The sequence below is a fragment of the Leopardus geoffroyi genome, chromosome D2, assembly GCF_018350155.1.
Source record: "Leopardus geoffroyi isolate Oge1 chromosome D2, O.geoffroyi_Oge1_pat1.0, whole genome shotgun sequence".
NCBI lineage: Eukaryota > Metazoa > Chordata > Mammalia > Carnivora > Felidae > Leopardus > Leopardus geoffroyi.
The window spans coordinates 47652053-47669646 of NC_059334.1; the positions used below are offsets into that span (position 1 = coordinate 47652053).

Sequence of the window (17594 nt, forward strand, 5' to 3'; positions counted from 1 at the left end):
ATCACTGCTCACATTCTGTCTCCCGGGGACACGAGGTAGGAGCAAGGGGCCGAGTGATTGTTTGGTTCAGGACACTACAGGGAGAGGTGACATGACAAGTGCTCAGGACCTCGAAGATGGACAGCACAAGGGATCCAGTTGCTAGCCCAAGGGATTAGCAGAGCACTGGGGCGACCTGACCAGTCCTGCTTCCCTCACCAACCAGCAGGGTGGCCTTGGGCCAATGTCTTGGCTTCTCCTTCTGCAAAATGGAATGATACCTACTTCACAGGATCATTACGAGGATCCAATGCAGTAATCCCACACTCCGCAAACTATGTGCCAAAGCACCCCTGCGAACTCAGAGGGACACTGCAGGAACATTTTTGACTTTTGAAGACAAAGGGAACCCAGCCATTTATCAAATGGCTACTAAGTTGTTGGGACATTAATACTTCCGGAGTTGCTCAGACCCAACCATTTGATGAACAAAACTGCTAGGTGTTTCTCATGGCCCAAGAGAGTCATGAAAAATTAACTGAGACCCTCAGGGCACTGTGAACTGAGGTTTGAGAACCTCCGAAGGAATCAGTTTGGAAAGCAGTTAGCACAGGTCGGATATGTGCAGCGGGGCTTAGGAACAACTGCCCGGCCCCAAGCCCGCTGGCCAGCAGTACATAAACCATCCCAGAAATACAGTGAGCACAGCCCTCTGCTATGCTCAGTCTGAGGATAGTACCTCAGACTAATGATAGGCCATCCTCAACTGTGCATTCATTCAACGACTATCCCACGAGCACCCAGCATTGTTCTAGAGCCTAACGACCATCAGCAGGAATATGGCAGCAAGACCCGCTGTCTCGGAGTGCAGCTCTAGTGGAGAGGCACGCCGGAGCCCTCGAGTCCCTGATACAAAGGCAGGTGGTAGCGTGTGCTATGGAAAACATGAGTGGAGCATGATGCTTGGCAAGAGATCTGAGCACAGCTAGTCAGAGTGATGGCCGTGTGAATGTCCAGGAAGGCGCAGGCAGCCAGGGAGAAGAGCAGTGCAAAGGCACAGACACAGGAACTGATGTCACCTGTTCGGGGAGCAGTGGCATGTTCAGACTGACCAAAGTCAGAGGCTGCAGGCAAGGGCAGCGCCAGATGGGTCAGGGTCAGCAGGGCCAGGCTGCCCCGCAGGCTGTGCAGGATGCAGTGGGAGGAAGCGTCAGAAGCTTGGAGCAGAGAGTGTTGCGAGCTTATCCGCATGAGGAATGGGGCGGGCAGGCTAGTAGGAGAGTGCCGTCCTAGGGGAAGGGAGCTTGACTCAACATGGCTGGAGGGAATGTGGTAAGGGGTGGCCAGATTCTGGTTTAGGATGAAGGTTACAGCCTGTGCAAACTGCTCCTGGACCACAGGGAAGGGGATGGATAGGAAGGATTCACACATGATGACTAGGTTTGGGCCTGAGCACCCAAATGAATGCAGATGCCATTGCTAGGATGGGGGCAAACAGAGAAAGTGGTCTGTGTGTGTGTGTGTGTGTGTGTGTGTGTGTGTGTGTCTATGCATATGGAGGAGGAAGATAGAGTCTGGCCGTAGAATCCTGTGGTCCTGTTGCCCATCTGAGTTCCGAGGAGAGAAGTGAACAGCACTCAGCAGCACTAGCCCCACCCCCGTGCTTGAGGGACACCCGTGGGCTCCGGCTGCCCACCACAGCAGGTGTGGGGGCAGGAGTCACATAGACTTTGCCCCCAGGCTGGGTGGGTACACTTGGCTGTTGGGATGACATACTTTGAGAGACTCTCTGAGCTCCCAGGATAGGTCAAGTGGTGGCCCCCGTGTGTGATCCTTGTGAGAGACGCACATCCCCACAGCCTCCATGCCCCTCCCCAGCCCCAGTCATCCCAGACCAGATCCAAAGCCAGATCCTACAAGGTGAGCGAGAAATGGATCACCATGGCCCCGCCAAGGATGGTGGGGATTCATTGCCTGTCCCTGAGGCCGGAGACCTGAGTCAGCCATGGCCACTGGCCCCATGTGGGTGGGCCAACCACTTCGCCCCTTCTGACAAGGGAGGCATCCCAAAGCCAGTCCCTCATCTCTTTCTGAAAGTGCTCACCAGCTTTGGAAGAAGCAGCACTGGACATCAGGTGTATTGGGGAACCAAAATCTATATTTGTCAAATTAACCCAGATTCCTCCCAGCAGCCTCCAGGCCCTTGTGTGATCATGTCCCCAGGGCCCTCCCCTCCTTCCCATGTGCCAGACAGGCCTCCCTTTCAGGTGCTCATGGCAGCATCACAGCAGAGCCCTACACAGAGCTGTATTACAGAGAGCAAAGGCTCGTGTGGGCCAGGCACAGCTCGGAGCATGCCATGCCTCACACATCTCGGCTTCAGAGAAATTCTAGGAAGCAGGCTCCGTAGTCATCCCCTCCCGCAGGTGAGGAGACTGAGAGCGAATAATAAGTGGCCGGCCTGGACCTCACCAGGCAGGAGGCCTGCCCCTTAACCATTGGGTCCCTCTGAAAAGAGGGCACATTCCTCCGCCTGTGAGGGAAGAGAACCTCCCTCTGCCTTGGAATGTTCTCCTCACACCTCTGTCTCTCGTTAGGGCTCCATTTGACCACCACCTCCTCAGGGATCCTTTAGGTCCTCCCCATCCAAAATAGGCTCCCCAGTTATGCTCCAGGCTGCTCAAATCTTCACAGCATTGGCCACAGATGGCAGGTGGACTATTGACGTGTTTGTTGTCTGTCTCCCCGCCCCCCCCCACATACCCCCAAGACTGCAGACTCCCAAGGGGTCAAGTATCTTCCTGTCTCATTCCCCACTCTGTGCACACCTAGCACAGCGCCTGAAACAGGCCAGGCCTTTGGAAAATACCTATGGAAGAAAGAGAGGGGGGAAGGGCCACCAGCCCCAGGACCCACTTGTAGGATCAGTCCTCCCAAGGCAGCCTCAGCAGCATCCGCAGGGATGTGCCTGCCTCCTTTCCCCGGGGACAGGCTTCCCCCTGCCAGGGCCAGCCACCTTCCTCTCCCCTCAAGCACATCTGGGCATCTCTCTGTTCCTTTCCAAGCCTGCTCAGAGACAAAAGGAAGCTCACGTTTACCAGCACCCACAGTTGCCTCTTGTCACCCTCCCGGTCACCCTAAGGGATAAGCATTACTCATCCCTGCTCTCCAGGTAAGGAAACTGAAGCTCCAGGTCCCAGTTTTCACAGTTCATTGATAGGTGGGACCAGAACCTTCTGGTGGTGTTTCAGTTCTCCAGTACTGTAACAGGAAGTTCAAATGCAGCGGTGGCCTCCTACCTCAGTTCTGAGTGAGGGTCAATACAGCAGGTGGCAGACCCCAAGAGGAGGGCCGGAAAAATCACAAGTGCCAACTTTACAAAGGGAATTCTGAGAGCCCATTTCACAGCCCCACACCCCTGGTGGGCTTCCAGCCTGGGACCATTTCCAGCAGCAGCAGGAAACACACAGAAAGTCACATTCAGGCGAATCCCGAGTTCGCTCTTCCCACTGGCCCTCGCTTAATGCAGCCAGATAGACACCAGTTGGGGCTCTGCGGGGAGCTGCAGCCTTTGCTGGGATGGTGCCTGTGCTGTGCCAGCCAAGGACTGGGACCCCCTCTGGGTCTCCCTCCCAAAGGGAGTTCATGGGTTGAGGAGATGGCATATGAAGAACGGTGAACCCTCTCAGCAGTGAGAATATTAGACATTTTCCTCTCTGTATCTGTTTGGAATTTTTCTCATTTTTCTACAACAAATGTGAATTTCTTTTTTTTTAATGTTGATTTATTTTTGAGAGAGAGAGAAGAGCGGAAAAGGGGCAGAGAGAGAGGGAGACACAGAATCTGAAGCAGGTTCCAGGCTCTGAGCTGTCAGCACAGAGCCTGATATGGGGCTTGAACTCGTGAACCGCAAGATCATGTCCTGAGCCAGAGTCAGACGCTTAACCGACTGAGCCACCCAGGCGCCCCAATGTGAATTTCTTTTAAAATCAGAAACATAGGGGCGCCTGGGTGGCGCAGTCGGTTAAGCGTCCGACTTCAGCCAGGTCACGATCTCGCGGTCCGTGAGTTCGAGCCCCGCATCAGGCTCTGGGCTGATGGCTCAGAGCCTGGAGCCTGCTTCCGATTCTGTGTCTCCCTCTCTCTCTGCCCCTCCCCCGTTCATGCTCTCTCTCTGTCCCAAAAATAAATAAACGTTGAAAAAAAAAAAAAAGTTTTAAAATCAGAAACATAACTTTACCTTTAAATGAATGTTAAAAAGAGGCACATGTGAGGAGGGGCCGTGAGAGGCTGGGTTGCCTGAGCCAGGCAGGCACTGGAAGTCTGAGTGGAGCTTATCTGGAGCTATATATTGTCAGGAACCCAGGAGGGGCTGCAGTCCTCAGGCTCAGCCCAAGGCAGCCCTGCCCGCCTCAGACGCGCCCCAGAAAGGCGGGGTCCACGTGATCAGGCTGATTCTTGCCTCCAGCGATGCTTTGCTACGATGTAAGCATCAAGGCGGGGGTGTTAAATGGTCTGTGACTCGGTGATGAAGAGGCCACTTACAGGATGAAGAAATGCCACGTGGACAACACAGAGCCTTCTTCCCTGGGATCCATAGCCTACACCTGCTAGGTCACATCTGCCATCGGCGGGCTCCTAAGAAAGCCACCAATAACTACACTCCTCGCCCTTAAAACCCGGATTCGGTGATACGAGAAATACATTCGTTCACAGGACCAAGGCTGCAGACGGGAGAAGAGTCTGTGCAAAGGACCTAGTTCGCCCCCCACAACAGATGGATGAGGAAACAGGACCGCGAACCCAGCAACTCTGGGACACTCTGTGATTAAAACTATAAGGGCTATGCATACAATGGAGAATTACTGAGCCTTAAAGAGGAAGGAAAGTCTGACACATCGACAACATGGGTGAACCTCAAGGACATTATGCTAAGGGAATAAGCCAGTCGCAAAAAGACAAATCCCGTATGATGCCATTTACACAAGATGCCTAGAGTAGACATATTCATAGAGACACAGAACAGAATGGTGGTTTCTGGGGTCTGGGGAGAGGGGAATGTAGGAAGTTCTTGTTCAATGGGCACAGAGTTTCAGTTTGGGAAGATGAAAAAGTTCTGGAGGTAGATGGAGGGGATGGTTGCCCAGCACAAGGGACGTATTGAATACTTTGGAACTGTCCACTTAGAAATAGTTAAGATGGCAAAGTTTATCTTCCACATATTTTATCACAATCTAAAATAAAGTAAAATAAATCCTTAAACATAAAACTGTAAGAGCCAAAAGAGAGTTCAGGTCAAGGTGATCGGGAACATGAGGAAGGGAGGAAAGAAGGAGGGACAAATGAAAAATGAAAGAACTGGGGTTATTTAGCTGAGCTGACCCCAGGGCACAGTGGATACGAGGTAACTGTCTCTGTATCTCTCTTGGTGCAGAGAGTGAAATTGAAACAATGGGCAGAAGTGTGAAAAAAAGGAGTTTTTCTTTCTTTACCATCACATGCTATGTTTATGCAGAGGGCTTGCGAGGTTCCTGGTCTGCACCCCCTGAAGGTCCCCTGACAGGACATTAGAGAAACTTCATGCACGATATGGGCCATTGGACAAGAAAATGTTTGAAATCCCTTTCAACAAAAAAGGAGGCGTTTTAGAAAGGGATGTGAATTATAAAGTTGAGTTCTTCCAACTTTAACGTGTTTTCAGGATTTCCATTGGTTGTAAATGAACTTAAATTATCCAACAACCAGAATCTCTCTCAACTCCTACAACCATTTTCTAACAGAAAAAACAAGTGATTTCCACAAATAGGATTCTCATAAAAGTAACTCTTGATTTCTTCATGATTCCACAGTACCAAGAGCATCCCCAGCTTTCCCCATACGCCTCCTGCCTAAACAACCTCAGCAACCCGCCCAGAAGGACGCTGACTGAAAACCAGAAATAACAAAACGGAGATTCATCTGGATGGCAGATGAACACATAGTTACCAAGTAAAATCCCAGATCCCAAAGCACTGGCACTTTGCCCCTGCAAAGCCATACTCAAGACCCTCACCAAGTGCTTAAAGTTTCTTTCAAGAGCACGTCTCACAGAAGTTGTTCAGTTTACAAGATTACCACAAACTAGAGAGAAATGTGGCTGCTAATGGCAGACGTACTGATGGGTAACACTGAGAAAAGAGACAAAAATTCGTGACAGCCAAAAAGCTCAACATGCACAGAAACCTGGAGCCGATTGGCACAGGGGTGACCGAGCAAAGCCGTCCCCATGACGATGGCCTGACACCGCTGGCCGAGGGCAGGAATCATCACAAGAGACGAAGTCTGGCAGTCTTTCAGAAAACTGCACCAAGCCTGCGCGTTGCTATTAGTGATGGGGTGACGCTGAATCAGCCACAGGAGGGGCCGAGCACCCCCCTTTATTATGTCGGAGAGGTGACAGAGACCCTTGAGAAAATGTCTACCCCAAAAGCAAGTCATCCATTATCAAGATTCCATAAAATGAGAACGACCATAGGCCATCTCTGGGGCATCTCAGCAGCCTGCTATGGCGGAAGAAAGGGGACTTGGAGGTTTGGCCCCCAGCCCCATCCTTCTTCACCAGTCATGGGGTTTCACACCATCTTTCCACATTTCGGGTTCCTTATCTGTGAGAGGAGGAGAGACACCTACCTTTGAGAGACGTTCCGTAACGCAGCTAATATTAAGGCCTCAAACAATTACTATTTTCATAACCCCATGCTAATCAAAGGGTAATTCTAAGTCACAATTCACGGTTTATTCCAATTACCGATTCGTTTCAGCCAGCAGCTGAAGAACACATCTTGTAAGCATCCCCCGGGATACCCAGGATGAGCAGTGAGCTCTGCCACAGGCAGAGAGTGTACAAGAGGCATCCCACCACCTCTACTAGCCACACACCCCCAACACACACACACACACACACACACACACCTGGAGATGCAGGGCTGTCCTGCTTCCTGGGTGGAACCTTTCCTATTGGACCAAAAAGTAAAATAACTTTTTCTGCCAACAGAATTGTAAGGAGTAAGACAAATGAAGTTTAAAAGTGTCATCTTTTAGGGGCACCTGGGTGGCTCAGTAAGGTGAGCATCCAATTCTTGATTTTGGCTCAGGTCATGATCTCAGGGTTCATGAGTTCGAGCCCCGGGTCAGGCTCTGTGCTGTCAGCATGGAGCCTGCTTGGGCTTCTCTCTCTCCTTCTCTCTCCCTCTCTGCCACTCCCTGTGCGCTCTCTCTCTCTCTCTCTCTCTGTCTCTCGATAAATAAACTTTTTTTTAAAAACTTTAAAATATAACAAAATAAAATAAATAAATAAAAGCATCATCTTTTAGTTACTAGATTTCCAGACTTGGGGCTCTAGGGTTTCCCCGGCCTTTTTTTAAACCTATCAAAAAGCTATAAATCACGAATGGGCTAAAAATTAAATTAGCTACAAAGGAAGTCAATCCAGTGTGGCATATAGTAACAAAATCTGTGACTAACCTCATGGCCCAACACTAGGGAACTGACTGAAGAAGTTAATAGTCACCCACATAGAACACACTAAAGCTTTGGCAAAATTCTATTACAGGAGGACACTTAGTGCCATGAAAAAAAAAAATAATAATGAGGGGCGCCTGGGTGGCTTGGTCGGTTAAGCGTCCGACTTCGGCTCAGGTCATGATCTCACGGTCCGTGAGTTCGAGCCCCGCATCGGGCTCTGTGCTGACAGCTCGGAGCCTGAAGCCTGTTTCGGATTCTGTGTCTCCCTCTCTCTCTGCTCCTCCCCTGTTCATGCTCTGTCTCAAGAATAAGTAAACGTTAAAAAAAAATGAAACACAATAAGGAAATTTTAAGTTTAAAAAGCAGATTGAGAAACAATAAGTCAACACGATCCTACTTTGGTATATGCACGTGTGTGTATACATAATACACACATGTATACACATAGTATATACATGTACGTGTATATGCACAGTGATGTGTCATATCCATGTGGAGTCATAGGTATAGCACAAATATAAATGTATTTATGAGTAGAAAATATTGATAAATTTAAGCTTTTTGGTTAAACATTTTTAATTTCTAAATAAGCTATAAAACACATAAATTCATTAGAGATACACACATTTATAGATGGGAGGAAAACAAATGTACCAATATTAGATACTCATACTACTTGATTCTGGGTACTAAGTTTATGAATGATAATTATCTTTTTCTTTGTGTTTTATTGTATTTTCCACCCTTTCTATACTGACCAGGTATTATTGTCATAAAAATGGTGTCCTTTTCGTGACTCGTGATTTCCAGTCTCCTTCTATTCAGATGATGAGAACAGATGTTCTCCTTTAGAACAGAGTCCCACTGAAATTGCCAAGGAATAAGGGCTGTGTCCTCAGCACCTCACTGTACCTCCATAACTGCTAATGGCAGGTCGGCACTGACCAGTGAACATGGGGCAGAGGAAGCGCCCTGGAAAACCCACCAGGAATACTCCACCCCCCTCCCATTCTGTGGGATTCGAGGTCAGTGAGTCCCTTATTATGGGGGATGACCAACCTGCCAGCAAGCGAACCCCCTAAAAGGCTACAACCTCCCCCCTCTAGCCCTACCAACATGAGCCATCACCAACGTCTGCACAAGAGCCATCTGGCCCCTAAATGCAGCCTGAAAATGGTTTTGTTTGGAGAACATACTACCTCCTGGACACTAAATTAAAACACACAATTAGATTTCCATTAAGTTACAGCAAATTCTGCTGAATTGATCTAATCGGCCTACATTCCTATATGACATCATGCTTTAAAGGCTTGGCCTGGACATAAATACTTAATGTAATAAATACAGTCTGAAATATTTGATCTGCTTGGCAGTTTAATTGATCTACTACAGAGACTGACAGGAAAAATTAAGTTAGTTCTGTCTCGTCTCTGCCGATAGCACATTTTCATCATAAAGGCACGTGAACTACAATTTCGGTTACAAGTAAAGCTCTTGCACACTGATTTCTTGTGGAATGTTCAGATTAAAGATAACAGAATTGAGCAAGGAAATGAGTATGTGAATTTATGAGACCTTTAACACAAATACTGTAGTTCGTGTCTTTTTCTGTGTAGATAGATGATAGATAGATAGATAAATGATAGATAGATATAGAATAATAGATAGATGCTAGACAGAGGGAAAATGTATTTTATAATTCATAATACCAGTTCCTTGTCATTCACAGGAGTGCCTGAGTGGAAGGTGTTGGCAGATGCCTGCCATATTTAAGCATGGATTTTTAGATGTGGTGGTTATGCGCGCTCACCAATAATCAAGCGGACAAGGTCTCATAACCAAAGTCTTCTGACTCAGAACCCCTGAAGTGCTTTCTCCTGTCTCCGTTTTATGGTTTAAATTGCCTTTTACCATGAGGTAAATGTGGTAAACGAGTTTAACACGTGGTGCCTTACACCACGAGATGTGTCTATCTGTGTACCCAGCTCACCTCCCAAACTTGCTGGAAGCACCCTTCACCCACTCTCACCCCTGTACTCCTGATGCCAGAACTAAAATGCCCCATTTGGGCACAAGGTAAACACTGAATACTTGGGGAAGGGAGAAAGGGAGGAAGAGTCTCTTTCCTGACTGCACTGGCAGAGTTTAGGTCCTCAGAGTTACCATCTCCCAGGTGGTAATCTTCCTCAGCACTTCATGGAAAGAGAAGCCGTGGTCATGACAAAGTTGCTCAATCTGATTAATGTCAAAACCCCCAGGTTAATCTGGCAGGGAATTCTGCTAGAATCAACACTAAATCCCACCCCGGTCTGAACTCCACCTATTACTTGTACGCTCGCTGTCTTGACGTCTGTTCATTTGCTCAGCAAATACTCCCTGATGAGAGGCAGCCCAGCCAAACATTCCTGGGACTGTGATAGTCTCAGGGCCAGTGCCACGGCCCCCTTTCTGCTTGGATGTCTTTGAAGGGGCAAACAACGACAACACCCAGCTCCAAGGACCCTGGCACAACCAGATGCCCAGATTCTGGGCAGACCGATGCCAGTTAGCACCGCCCTCCCCCCTTGAAGCAGCAGCCAAAACCCTGGACAGGCAGGCTGCTTCTCCCACTGCCTCTGGGCACAAGCCAGAAACCTTCTGCCCAGCTCCCTGCACTCCAGGGCCCCATTGATTAGCAGGAAGGGCAAACCCATCAGCACCCATAGGAAATGGCTTCTGGAAAGTGAGTTGCAGTTTTTAAAGCCAGAGAATGACAGCAGGTGCCTGTAAAAGGAACAGAATCAATAAAGGGTGTAGGGGGCTGGCCAATGGGACACTTGGGTCCCTGACTTGTCCTACTTCTCACAGATGCACTATGTGACCTTGGGCAGTCTTATCTCCTCTCTGAGCCTCAGTTTCCCCACTATATCCTGGAATGGTAACACACTCATTAAGAAGATTCTTGGGGCACCTGGGTGGCTCAGTTGGTTAAGCGTCCGACTTCGGCTCAGGTCATGATCTCACAGTTTGTGAGTTCAAGCCCCGTGTCAGTCTCTGTGCTGACAGCTCAGAGCATGGAGCCTACTTTGGATTCTGTGTCTCCCTCTCTCTTTGCCCACCTGCTCGCCCACTCTTTCTCTCTCTCTGTCTCTCAAAAATAAATAAAACATTAAAAAAAAATTCCTTACAAATTTTAGGTGCTGGGATTCTCTACCCTTGTCTTCCTGATATCAACTAGGCATGGAGAAGATTAAGGTTGACCCAATCACTTTCCCCATAAGCATTGACTACCTTCTGCCCCTCAAGTTTCCCTGTTCCCCAAATACCTATACCCTTACAAACAATACAGGGGCACCTAGAGGGCTGTGTTGCTTTTCTGGAGCTGCACACACCCCAGACTTCATAAAGTATGCCTTAGAGGCTAAGAGGCTTTCCCATTGAGGAGCAAATGCTTGCAAGAAATAAGATCCTCTGCCCCAGAGTCCAAAACCAAACACTAATTAGATCCCGAGTGACCTCTCAGCCTCATCAACATAACCCTAACAATTTCCAGCACCTACTGGATGCTTAGATGTGCCAGAGCACAGATACACAAGTCCTCTTGGGTATGGCCATCATGATCCTCATCTCACAGGTGAGGAGACTGGGGTCTGCCCTAAGTTGACCCCAGGATGAGAGGGAAGTAGTTCTGGGTCGTGGCCAGTCTGACTCCAGAACTTGGGCTCACCTTGAGGCCATGCCATCCTCTCCTGAGAACATGCCTCTGTCCAACTTCATGCTCTGCCCTTTCCTCAACAAACTAACCCTGCTTACCTCAGTGCCTTTGCTCACGCTGTTCTGTCTGCTTGGGGTCCTCTTACCCACTGGGCAACTCCTATGCTTCCTTCAAGTCCAACTCAAACATCTCCTCTGGAAAGCCTTCCTTATTCCTACAGGGAAATGTGTCCTCCCTCCTCAGGGCTTCCCCCACTCCTTGCATGCCCTTGTTGGCTTCTAAGAGAGCACATGACTATGTCACATGAGATGGAATTCTTTGTTGACTATCTCTCCAAGCTCACCCTTAGCCTGTGAACCACTTAAGACAAGGATGTGTATAATTCATCACCTCTGGTTTAGTCTGACAAAGTAGGGTACTCAGTGGATGAAGAATGAAAAAAAGGAGGGCCCAGTTGTTCCTGGCATCCAACAGGCAGCCAGGACTGCAGGCTAGGATGAATAGACCGGAGCTTCCCAAGTGAGGTCTGTCTCCCACACCAGAGAAGCATGACTTTTCCTTCTTTACCCAAGCCTAACTACCATTTGCTCTGCATTTGGGGCAGAGGTAAGTGGCTTGGAAGGTCCTAGAGGTGAGCCAGATATGGCCAGTGCCCTCAAAGTGCTTGTAGTCAAGATTGGGAAGCAAGGTAGGTTCAAAAACACCCCAACTCAAATCACAATGCTGGAGTATCTTTGATACTTGTGTCCATCAGTGTCCAAAAAGGGCCTTCAATGAACCAACCTCCTAGCATTCATGCCTGTATGCAGTCCCCTCCACTAAAGTCTAAGTTGGCCCTCTGACCAGCTTAAATCAATAGACTGAATCAGAAGCAACGCGGTGCCTGTTCTGGGTGTAAGCCTTAAGAAGATCTGGCATCTTCTTCTTTTACACTCTTGGGAATCAACCACCATTCAATCTCACCCCAAGTTCACCATGGGGAGAGAGAAAAAGAGAGCTCCCAGCCTCCCAGCATCCCTACCAAGCCCCCAGACAAGGAAGCAATACTATGTTGTAAGTAGCTGAACCGAGCCAGCCCTCGGAATCAGGAGAGATAATAAAACAGCTGGGCAGTTCTGCTGCTGCTTTTAATAGACTCAGTTTGGGGGGTAAAGTAAAACAATATTAAAACCTGGAATGGAAATTATAAGAAAATCACAAGCCAATCTTCTCATGATCATAGATGCAAAAGCCCTGAACAAAGTATTAGCAAACAGAATCCAGCTATAGATAAGAAGGAAGACATGTCACATCTAGTCTGGGTTTATTCCAGGAATGTACAGTTGGATTAACATTAAAAAAAATCAATCAATGTAACTTACTGTATTAACCCATTAAGAAAGAAAAATCATGTGATCGTCTCAATAGCAGCAGAGAAAGTATTCAATGAAATGCAACATTCATTCATATCCATGATTTTTTTTAATAATAATTAAATAAAACTCTTAGAAAACCAAGGCAAGAAGAAAATATCTTTACTTGATAAAGGATATCCAAAACATAAATAAATAAAAGACCACAAATATAACTGAAACCCTGAGATCAAGAATAGGCAAGGAGTGGTCACAAAGACCACATATTGTATGACTCCATTCATATAAAAAGTCCACAGCAGTAATAGCAAAAATGTTCACGGTCAGTGGTGTCCCGAGGCTGGGGGCGTTGGGGAGAAGTGGGAAGTGACTGCTTATAGGTACAGGGTAATGACAGTATTCTGAGGTTGATCCTAGTGATGGCTGCACAACCCTTTGAATATACTAAAAATCATTGAGTTGTACTCTTCAGGGGATGAATGGTATGGTGCATGCGTTATACCTCAATAAAGCTGTTATTAAAAAATAGAATAAGGCAAGGATGCCCGTCATCACCACTTCTACTCAATACTGTGCTAGGGTTTCTGGCTGGCACAGACCAAAAAGAAAGAAAGAAGAAAGAAGAAAGAAAGAAAGAAAGAAAGAAAGAAAGACCATCAGGATCTGAAAGGGAGAGACCAGCTATCTTTATCTGCAGATGACCTGACCATACACATATCATAGAGAATCTACCACTGAACCTAATTACATTAATAAATCTCCCAAACATAATGCTGAGCCAAAGAAGCAGACATGAAGAACCTGGGTCTCGTATGATTTCATTTATATGTAAAGTTCAAAAGAGTCAAGATTCAATAGTAGTGTTTTTGTTTAAGAAACAAAACAGGTGAACAGAGAAGAAGGGAAAGAAAAATAAGACAAAAACAGAAAGGGAGGCAAACCATAAGAGACTCTTAAATACGGAAAGCAAACTGAGGGTTGCTGGAGGGGAAGGGGGTGGGGGAATGAGCTGAATGGGTGATGGGCATTAAGGAGGGCACTTGTGATGAGCACTGGGTGTTGTATGTAAGTGATGAATCACTAAATTCTACTACTGAAACATAACTTGGAAGAAGTTTCTTGGTAGAAGAAAGAAAGAGGAAAGAAGAAAGAAAGAAAGAAAGAAAGAAAGAAAGAAAGAAAGAAAGAAAGAAAGAAAGAAAGGAGGGAGGGAGGAAAGAAAGAAAAAGAAAGAAAGAAAGAAAGAAAGAAAGAAAGAAAGAAAGAAAGAGAAAGAAAGAAAGAAAGAGAAAGAAAGAAAGTTTCAGAATGCCTGCTTAGGTGGTTGACAAAGCTATATTAGCATAAAAGTCAGCACAGTGCTCTCATTTAAGGGGAAGAAAAAGGGGCCCAGGCACTGGGGGGCTTCTGGGGTGCAGGCAAAGTCCCAGAGGGTAGGTATATTAGGTGCTTAAAATGGGTCACTACACTCTAGACGCATGCTTTATGAATTTTTCTCATGAATATTATATTCCACCATAAAACACTTTTTAATGTTCTTTAATTGTGTGTGTGTGTGTGTGTGTGTGTGTGTGTGTGTGTTTTAACTCCCAACCCAGAGGAAAAAAGTGCTTAAAGAGGAGTAGAGGGAAAATGCTTTTTGGAGGACTGGGAGAAGGAAAAGACTGCCTCCAGCTCTGAGTTTAGCTTCGGTGGGCAGATGTTTATTGGGCAATAAAGCCCTTTCAGTTCCAGAATCTGGACACTTTAGCCTGGCCTGAGCCCAAGGCCAAGGCCAATGTGAAGCAGGGAGGGAACATACTTGGCTAAGTAAGGGGCCTTGCTCTCTGGAAGGATGTGGCCAGACCCTTCCCCAGTATGGACACCCTGTCCCTCGCCTCCCCTTGGTGCAAACACACACACACACACACACACACACACACACACACACACACGGGACTCAGGACCAGGATTGCTACTCCAACTGCTAGCAGCTTCTGAGCTGTGCCTCAAACAGATAATAGGAGATGGGATCAGAGTTGTCTGCCTCGGGCCCCTCCAGCATGGGATGGCTGGGGCCACCTCAGCTCCCCGGGAGGGGATGGAAGGGGAGAGTAAAAAGAGGTCAGACCTCATTCCCTTGCTCTGCTGCTGTTCCCTCCCCTCAGGCATGACTCCAGGGACTGAGTGCCCCCATGCCTGCCTTGTCCAGCATGCTGTCTCACCTCCTCCTCTTCACCGCTCCCTCCAGTTAAGGACAGTCAGATGGGATGCCCCTGCCCAGTGCAGGAGAGTGACTGTGATCTCCCAGCGTGAGCCCAGACTGAGTTATGAAAGCTCTCCCCTGGCAGCTGTAATTAGTCTCCACCTCACACCCCGCTCTCGCTCTCCGAATCACAGGTTAGAGGCAGCCAGGCTAAGTGCACCAGGGAGAGGGGGCCTCCGCCGACTGTGGCTCTCCTGCCCCCATCGCGCTCGTCCTGTGGCCAGCACTTCCCCGGAACAAACCCAAGCGCCTCCCTCAGCCATTAATAACCTCCTCTGCATTAATGAATTGTGAACACAAGGCTGGCCATTAAGACAGCACAGGAAAATTCTTTGTGTTGCAAAGGCTTTTTCTCTGGACACCCATTACTGTTATGCAAACCCTCCCTGCATGGGGTAGGGTCCTGCTGCCTTTTTATTTGAGAGTTTCCATGGAACCCTCAATAAGGAAACACACTAACTGCATGCCTGGCCAGGACGGGCCCTCTCTGACTGTCCCAAAATACAAAACTTATCACTGCCTGTGAAGCCCCAGAGAAGGAATGGGTGCCCTGCCCAGGAAATCCTACCAGGGACAGGAAGGAACCCCCACCATTGCCAAATTTGGAACAAGGAAGGTTACAAGGAAAAGATAAGTGACGGCTGCAATAAACTTCAGAGAAATGGAAGACATTTGGAAGAAGCAGACGTTTCACAGGCTCCTTTAAAGGTGAGTGGGACCCAGGGACTTGGAAATGAGAACGGAGAGATGTGGTGATAATGATAGCATTTACTGAGCATCTCTCATGTGCCACACACTGTTCCAAGAGCCTCAGGTGTTCTAGCTCACGTGCTCCTCATTCAGTCCTGTGACTTCAGTCTTATTATGATCAAGATCCCCATCTTAGAGCTGACAAGAGGCAGAGACTCCCAGGACCGTGCTCAAGACTTACATGGCTAGGGAACAGAAGGACGAGGACTCACACAAGGCGGGCCACCCCAGAGCGCTTGCTTGAGGCCACTGTGCTAGTCGGCTGCTTGATAATTAAAGGATAATTAAAGGAGGAAACCCCCACAAGTGCCTGGTTTTCAATTACGTAGCTCTGTCCCCGGTGGGCAGTTTCCCAGCCTGAGGTAGCCAGCTGCCTCACTCCCTGATGGGCACAGCCCAGTGCCTGTCCGGGGCCTGCCCAGCAGAGCCTGGAGGCTAGCCTGCCACGCCTCCACGCATGGACACTCTGCTTGACCAGCCATCCTGGAGAGGCAGTGACCTCCTGTCCTTCAAGGATGCCACCCCCACCTCCCACCCTTCCCTGGCTCCCTATTGCCCGAGCAGGCCTGCTGACCTATTCATGCACGCACCACCTCAACCACCCCCCACGCCAAGCCTGCTAAATGAGTATCCCCGGCACTCCGCCCCAGAGCTGTGTCTCAGCTACCCTGACCAAGCCCTGGGACCTGGCTGGCAGCAGAGCACAGTCCCCCAAACACAGGATGATGGGGCTGCGGCAGAGGGCAAAGCTCTGGAAAGTCTCTGCACTCACTCCCTGGCCTGACGCAAAACCGCCGAGTCGAGCTTCGCTGCCACGGCAGTTCCGAGATGCCATGGTGCAATTCTCAGTCTGATCTTGGTTTCCCCAGCTCTCTAGCTGCTTCCAAACCCCAGACCCCTTCTTTCAACAGGTTTCTCCAAGGAATCAAAATGAGTCTCTCTACTTTGCTAAGAAAACCATATTCCAGAGCTTTCTGCTACTGACTTCTCAGTCTATGCGCCGCTGAGTCTCAGCAAAGTGGCTGGCCGGGAGACTTGCTCCCCTTCATATTTTCTGGGCCACTTCCCCCCATAATCCATTGGTATGTTCTGGGCCACAGTCACAGAGCTTCTAGGGCCCAACCTGTCCACCCCACTCACGTTGGAAACAGGGTTTGGCATCACCACACAGCTCTGTATTCTGGGAGGCCAGTGTTTTGGGGGGGAGGGGGTGCCTGGAGCTCATTCCCTCTACATCCAACATCCCTGTTGGCCCTTCCCCTTCCCCAGCACAGCCTGCTCAAGGAGCATGATAGCCAGTATTCCAAGAATGCTCCTGTTTTCAGAGCACATTCAAAGTCCAAAGATTTCCAGACAAGTGAATAGCCATAAAACTGCGTTAAAGGACCTACAGCCTTCAGGGACTGCAGCTTAAAGGAACTCAGCAAACTCAACAACCTCCAAGCTATCCCACAAATGCCCCTGGAGGTTCTCTTAATATTTCCCAGAGAAAGATGTCGCATCTGTCACAACAACGCCTGAACCAAAAGACCAGGACCCCCAACTCAGAGTCCTTCGACTTATAACTATACATAATGCTCTCCAGGCAGTTAGCTCTGGGAACAGTAGCTGAGGGGCTCCAAATGCCCCCTGGGAGGACTGATCCTGCCCTGGAACACAGAGAGCCAGGCATTTCCTTCACACTCTGGCCAGCTGTTGGCTTCAGCACAGGACAGTTTTTGCTTAGATCCTCAGCCCCTGGTCTGGAGCTACAGGTCCAGAGTATCAGAGGAGTGGCACCTAGGTGCTGTCTAGGGTCGGGCCAGACCTCAGTGGCCCACCCAGGATACTTGCTGTCTTCAACCCGGGGCCATAAGATCCCACTAGGACCACAGAGTCTAGGAAAGGAGACATGAGCACTAGTTTGAGTCTGTAGCTGACACTGAGTTTGATTTATTTCTTCTGGGTTATTTGCAAGTCGCCACAGGCCTGGAGAAGTGAGTTGGGATCTCCAGGCTGGAGGGACTGTGGCGCTTAGCTTACAATGGTCCTGGTCTCTGATAGTCCTGGGTAAGTCTAGACTCCTCCCCAG

At 48.6% G+C, this 17594-nt stretch overlaps 1 protein-coding gene across 4 annotated transcripts in view; it reads right to left on the bottom strand.

Moving 5' to 3' along the window:
• Window positions 1-17594, bottom strand: part of DRGX (dorsal root ganglia homeobox) — a 36123-nt gene that overhangs the window by 2313 nt on the left and 16216 nt on the right. The window lies entirely within an intron of this gene.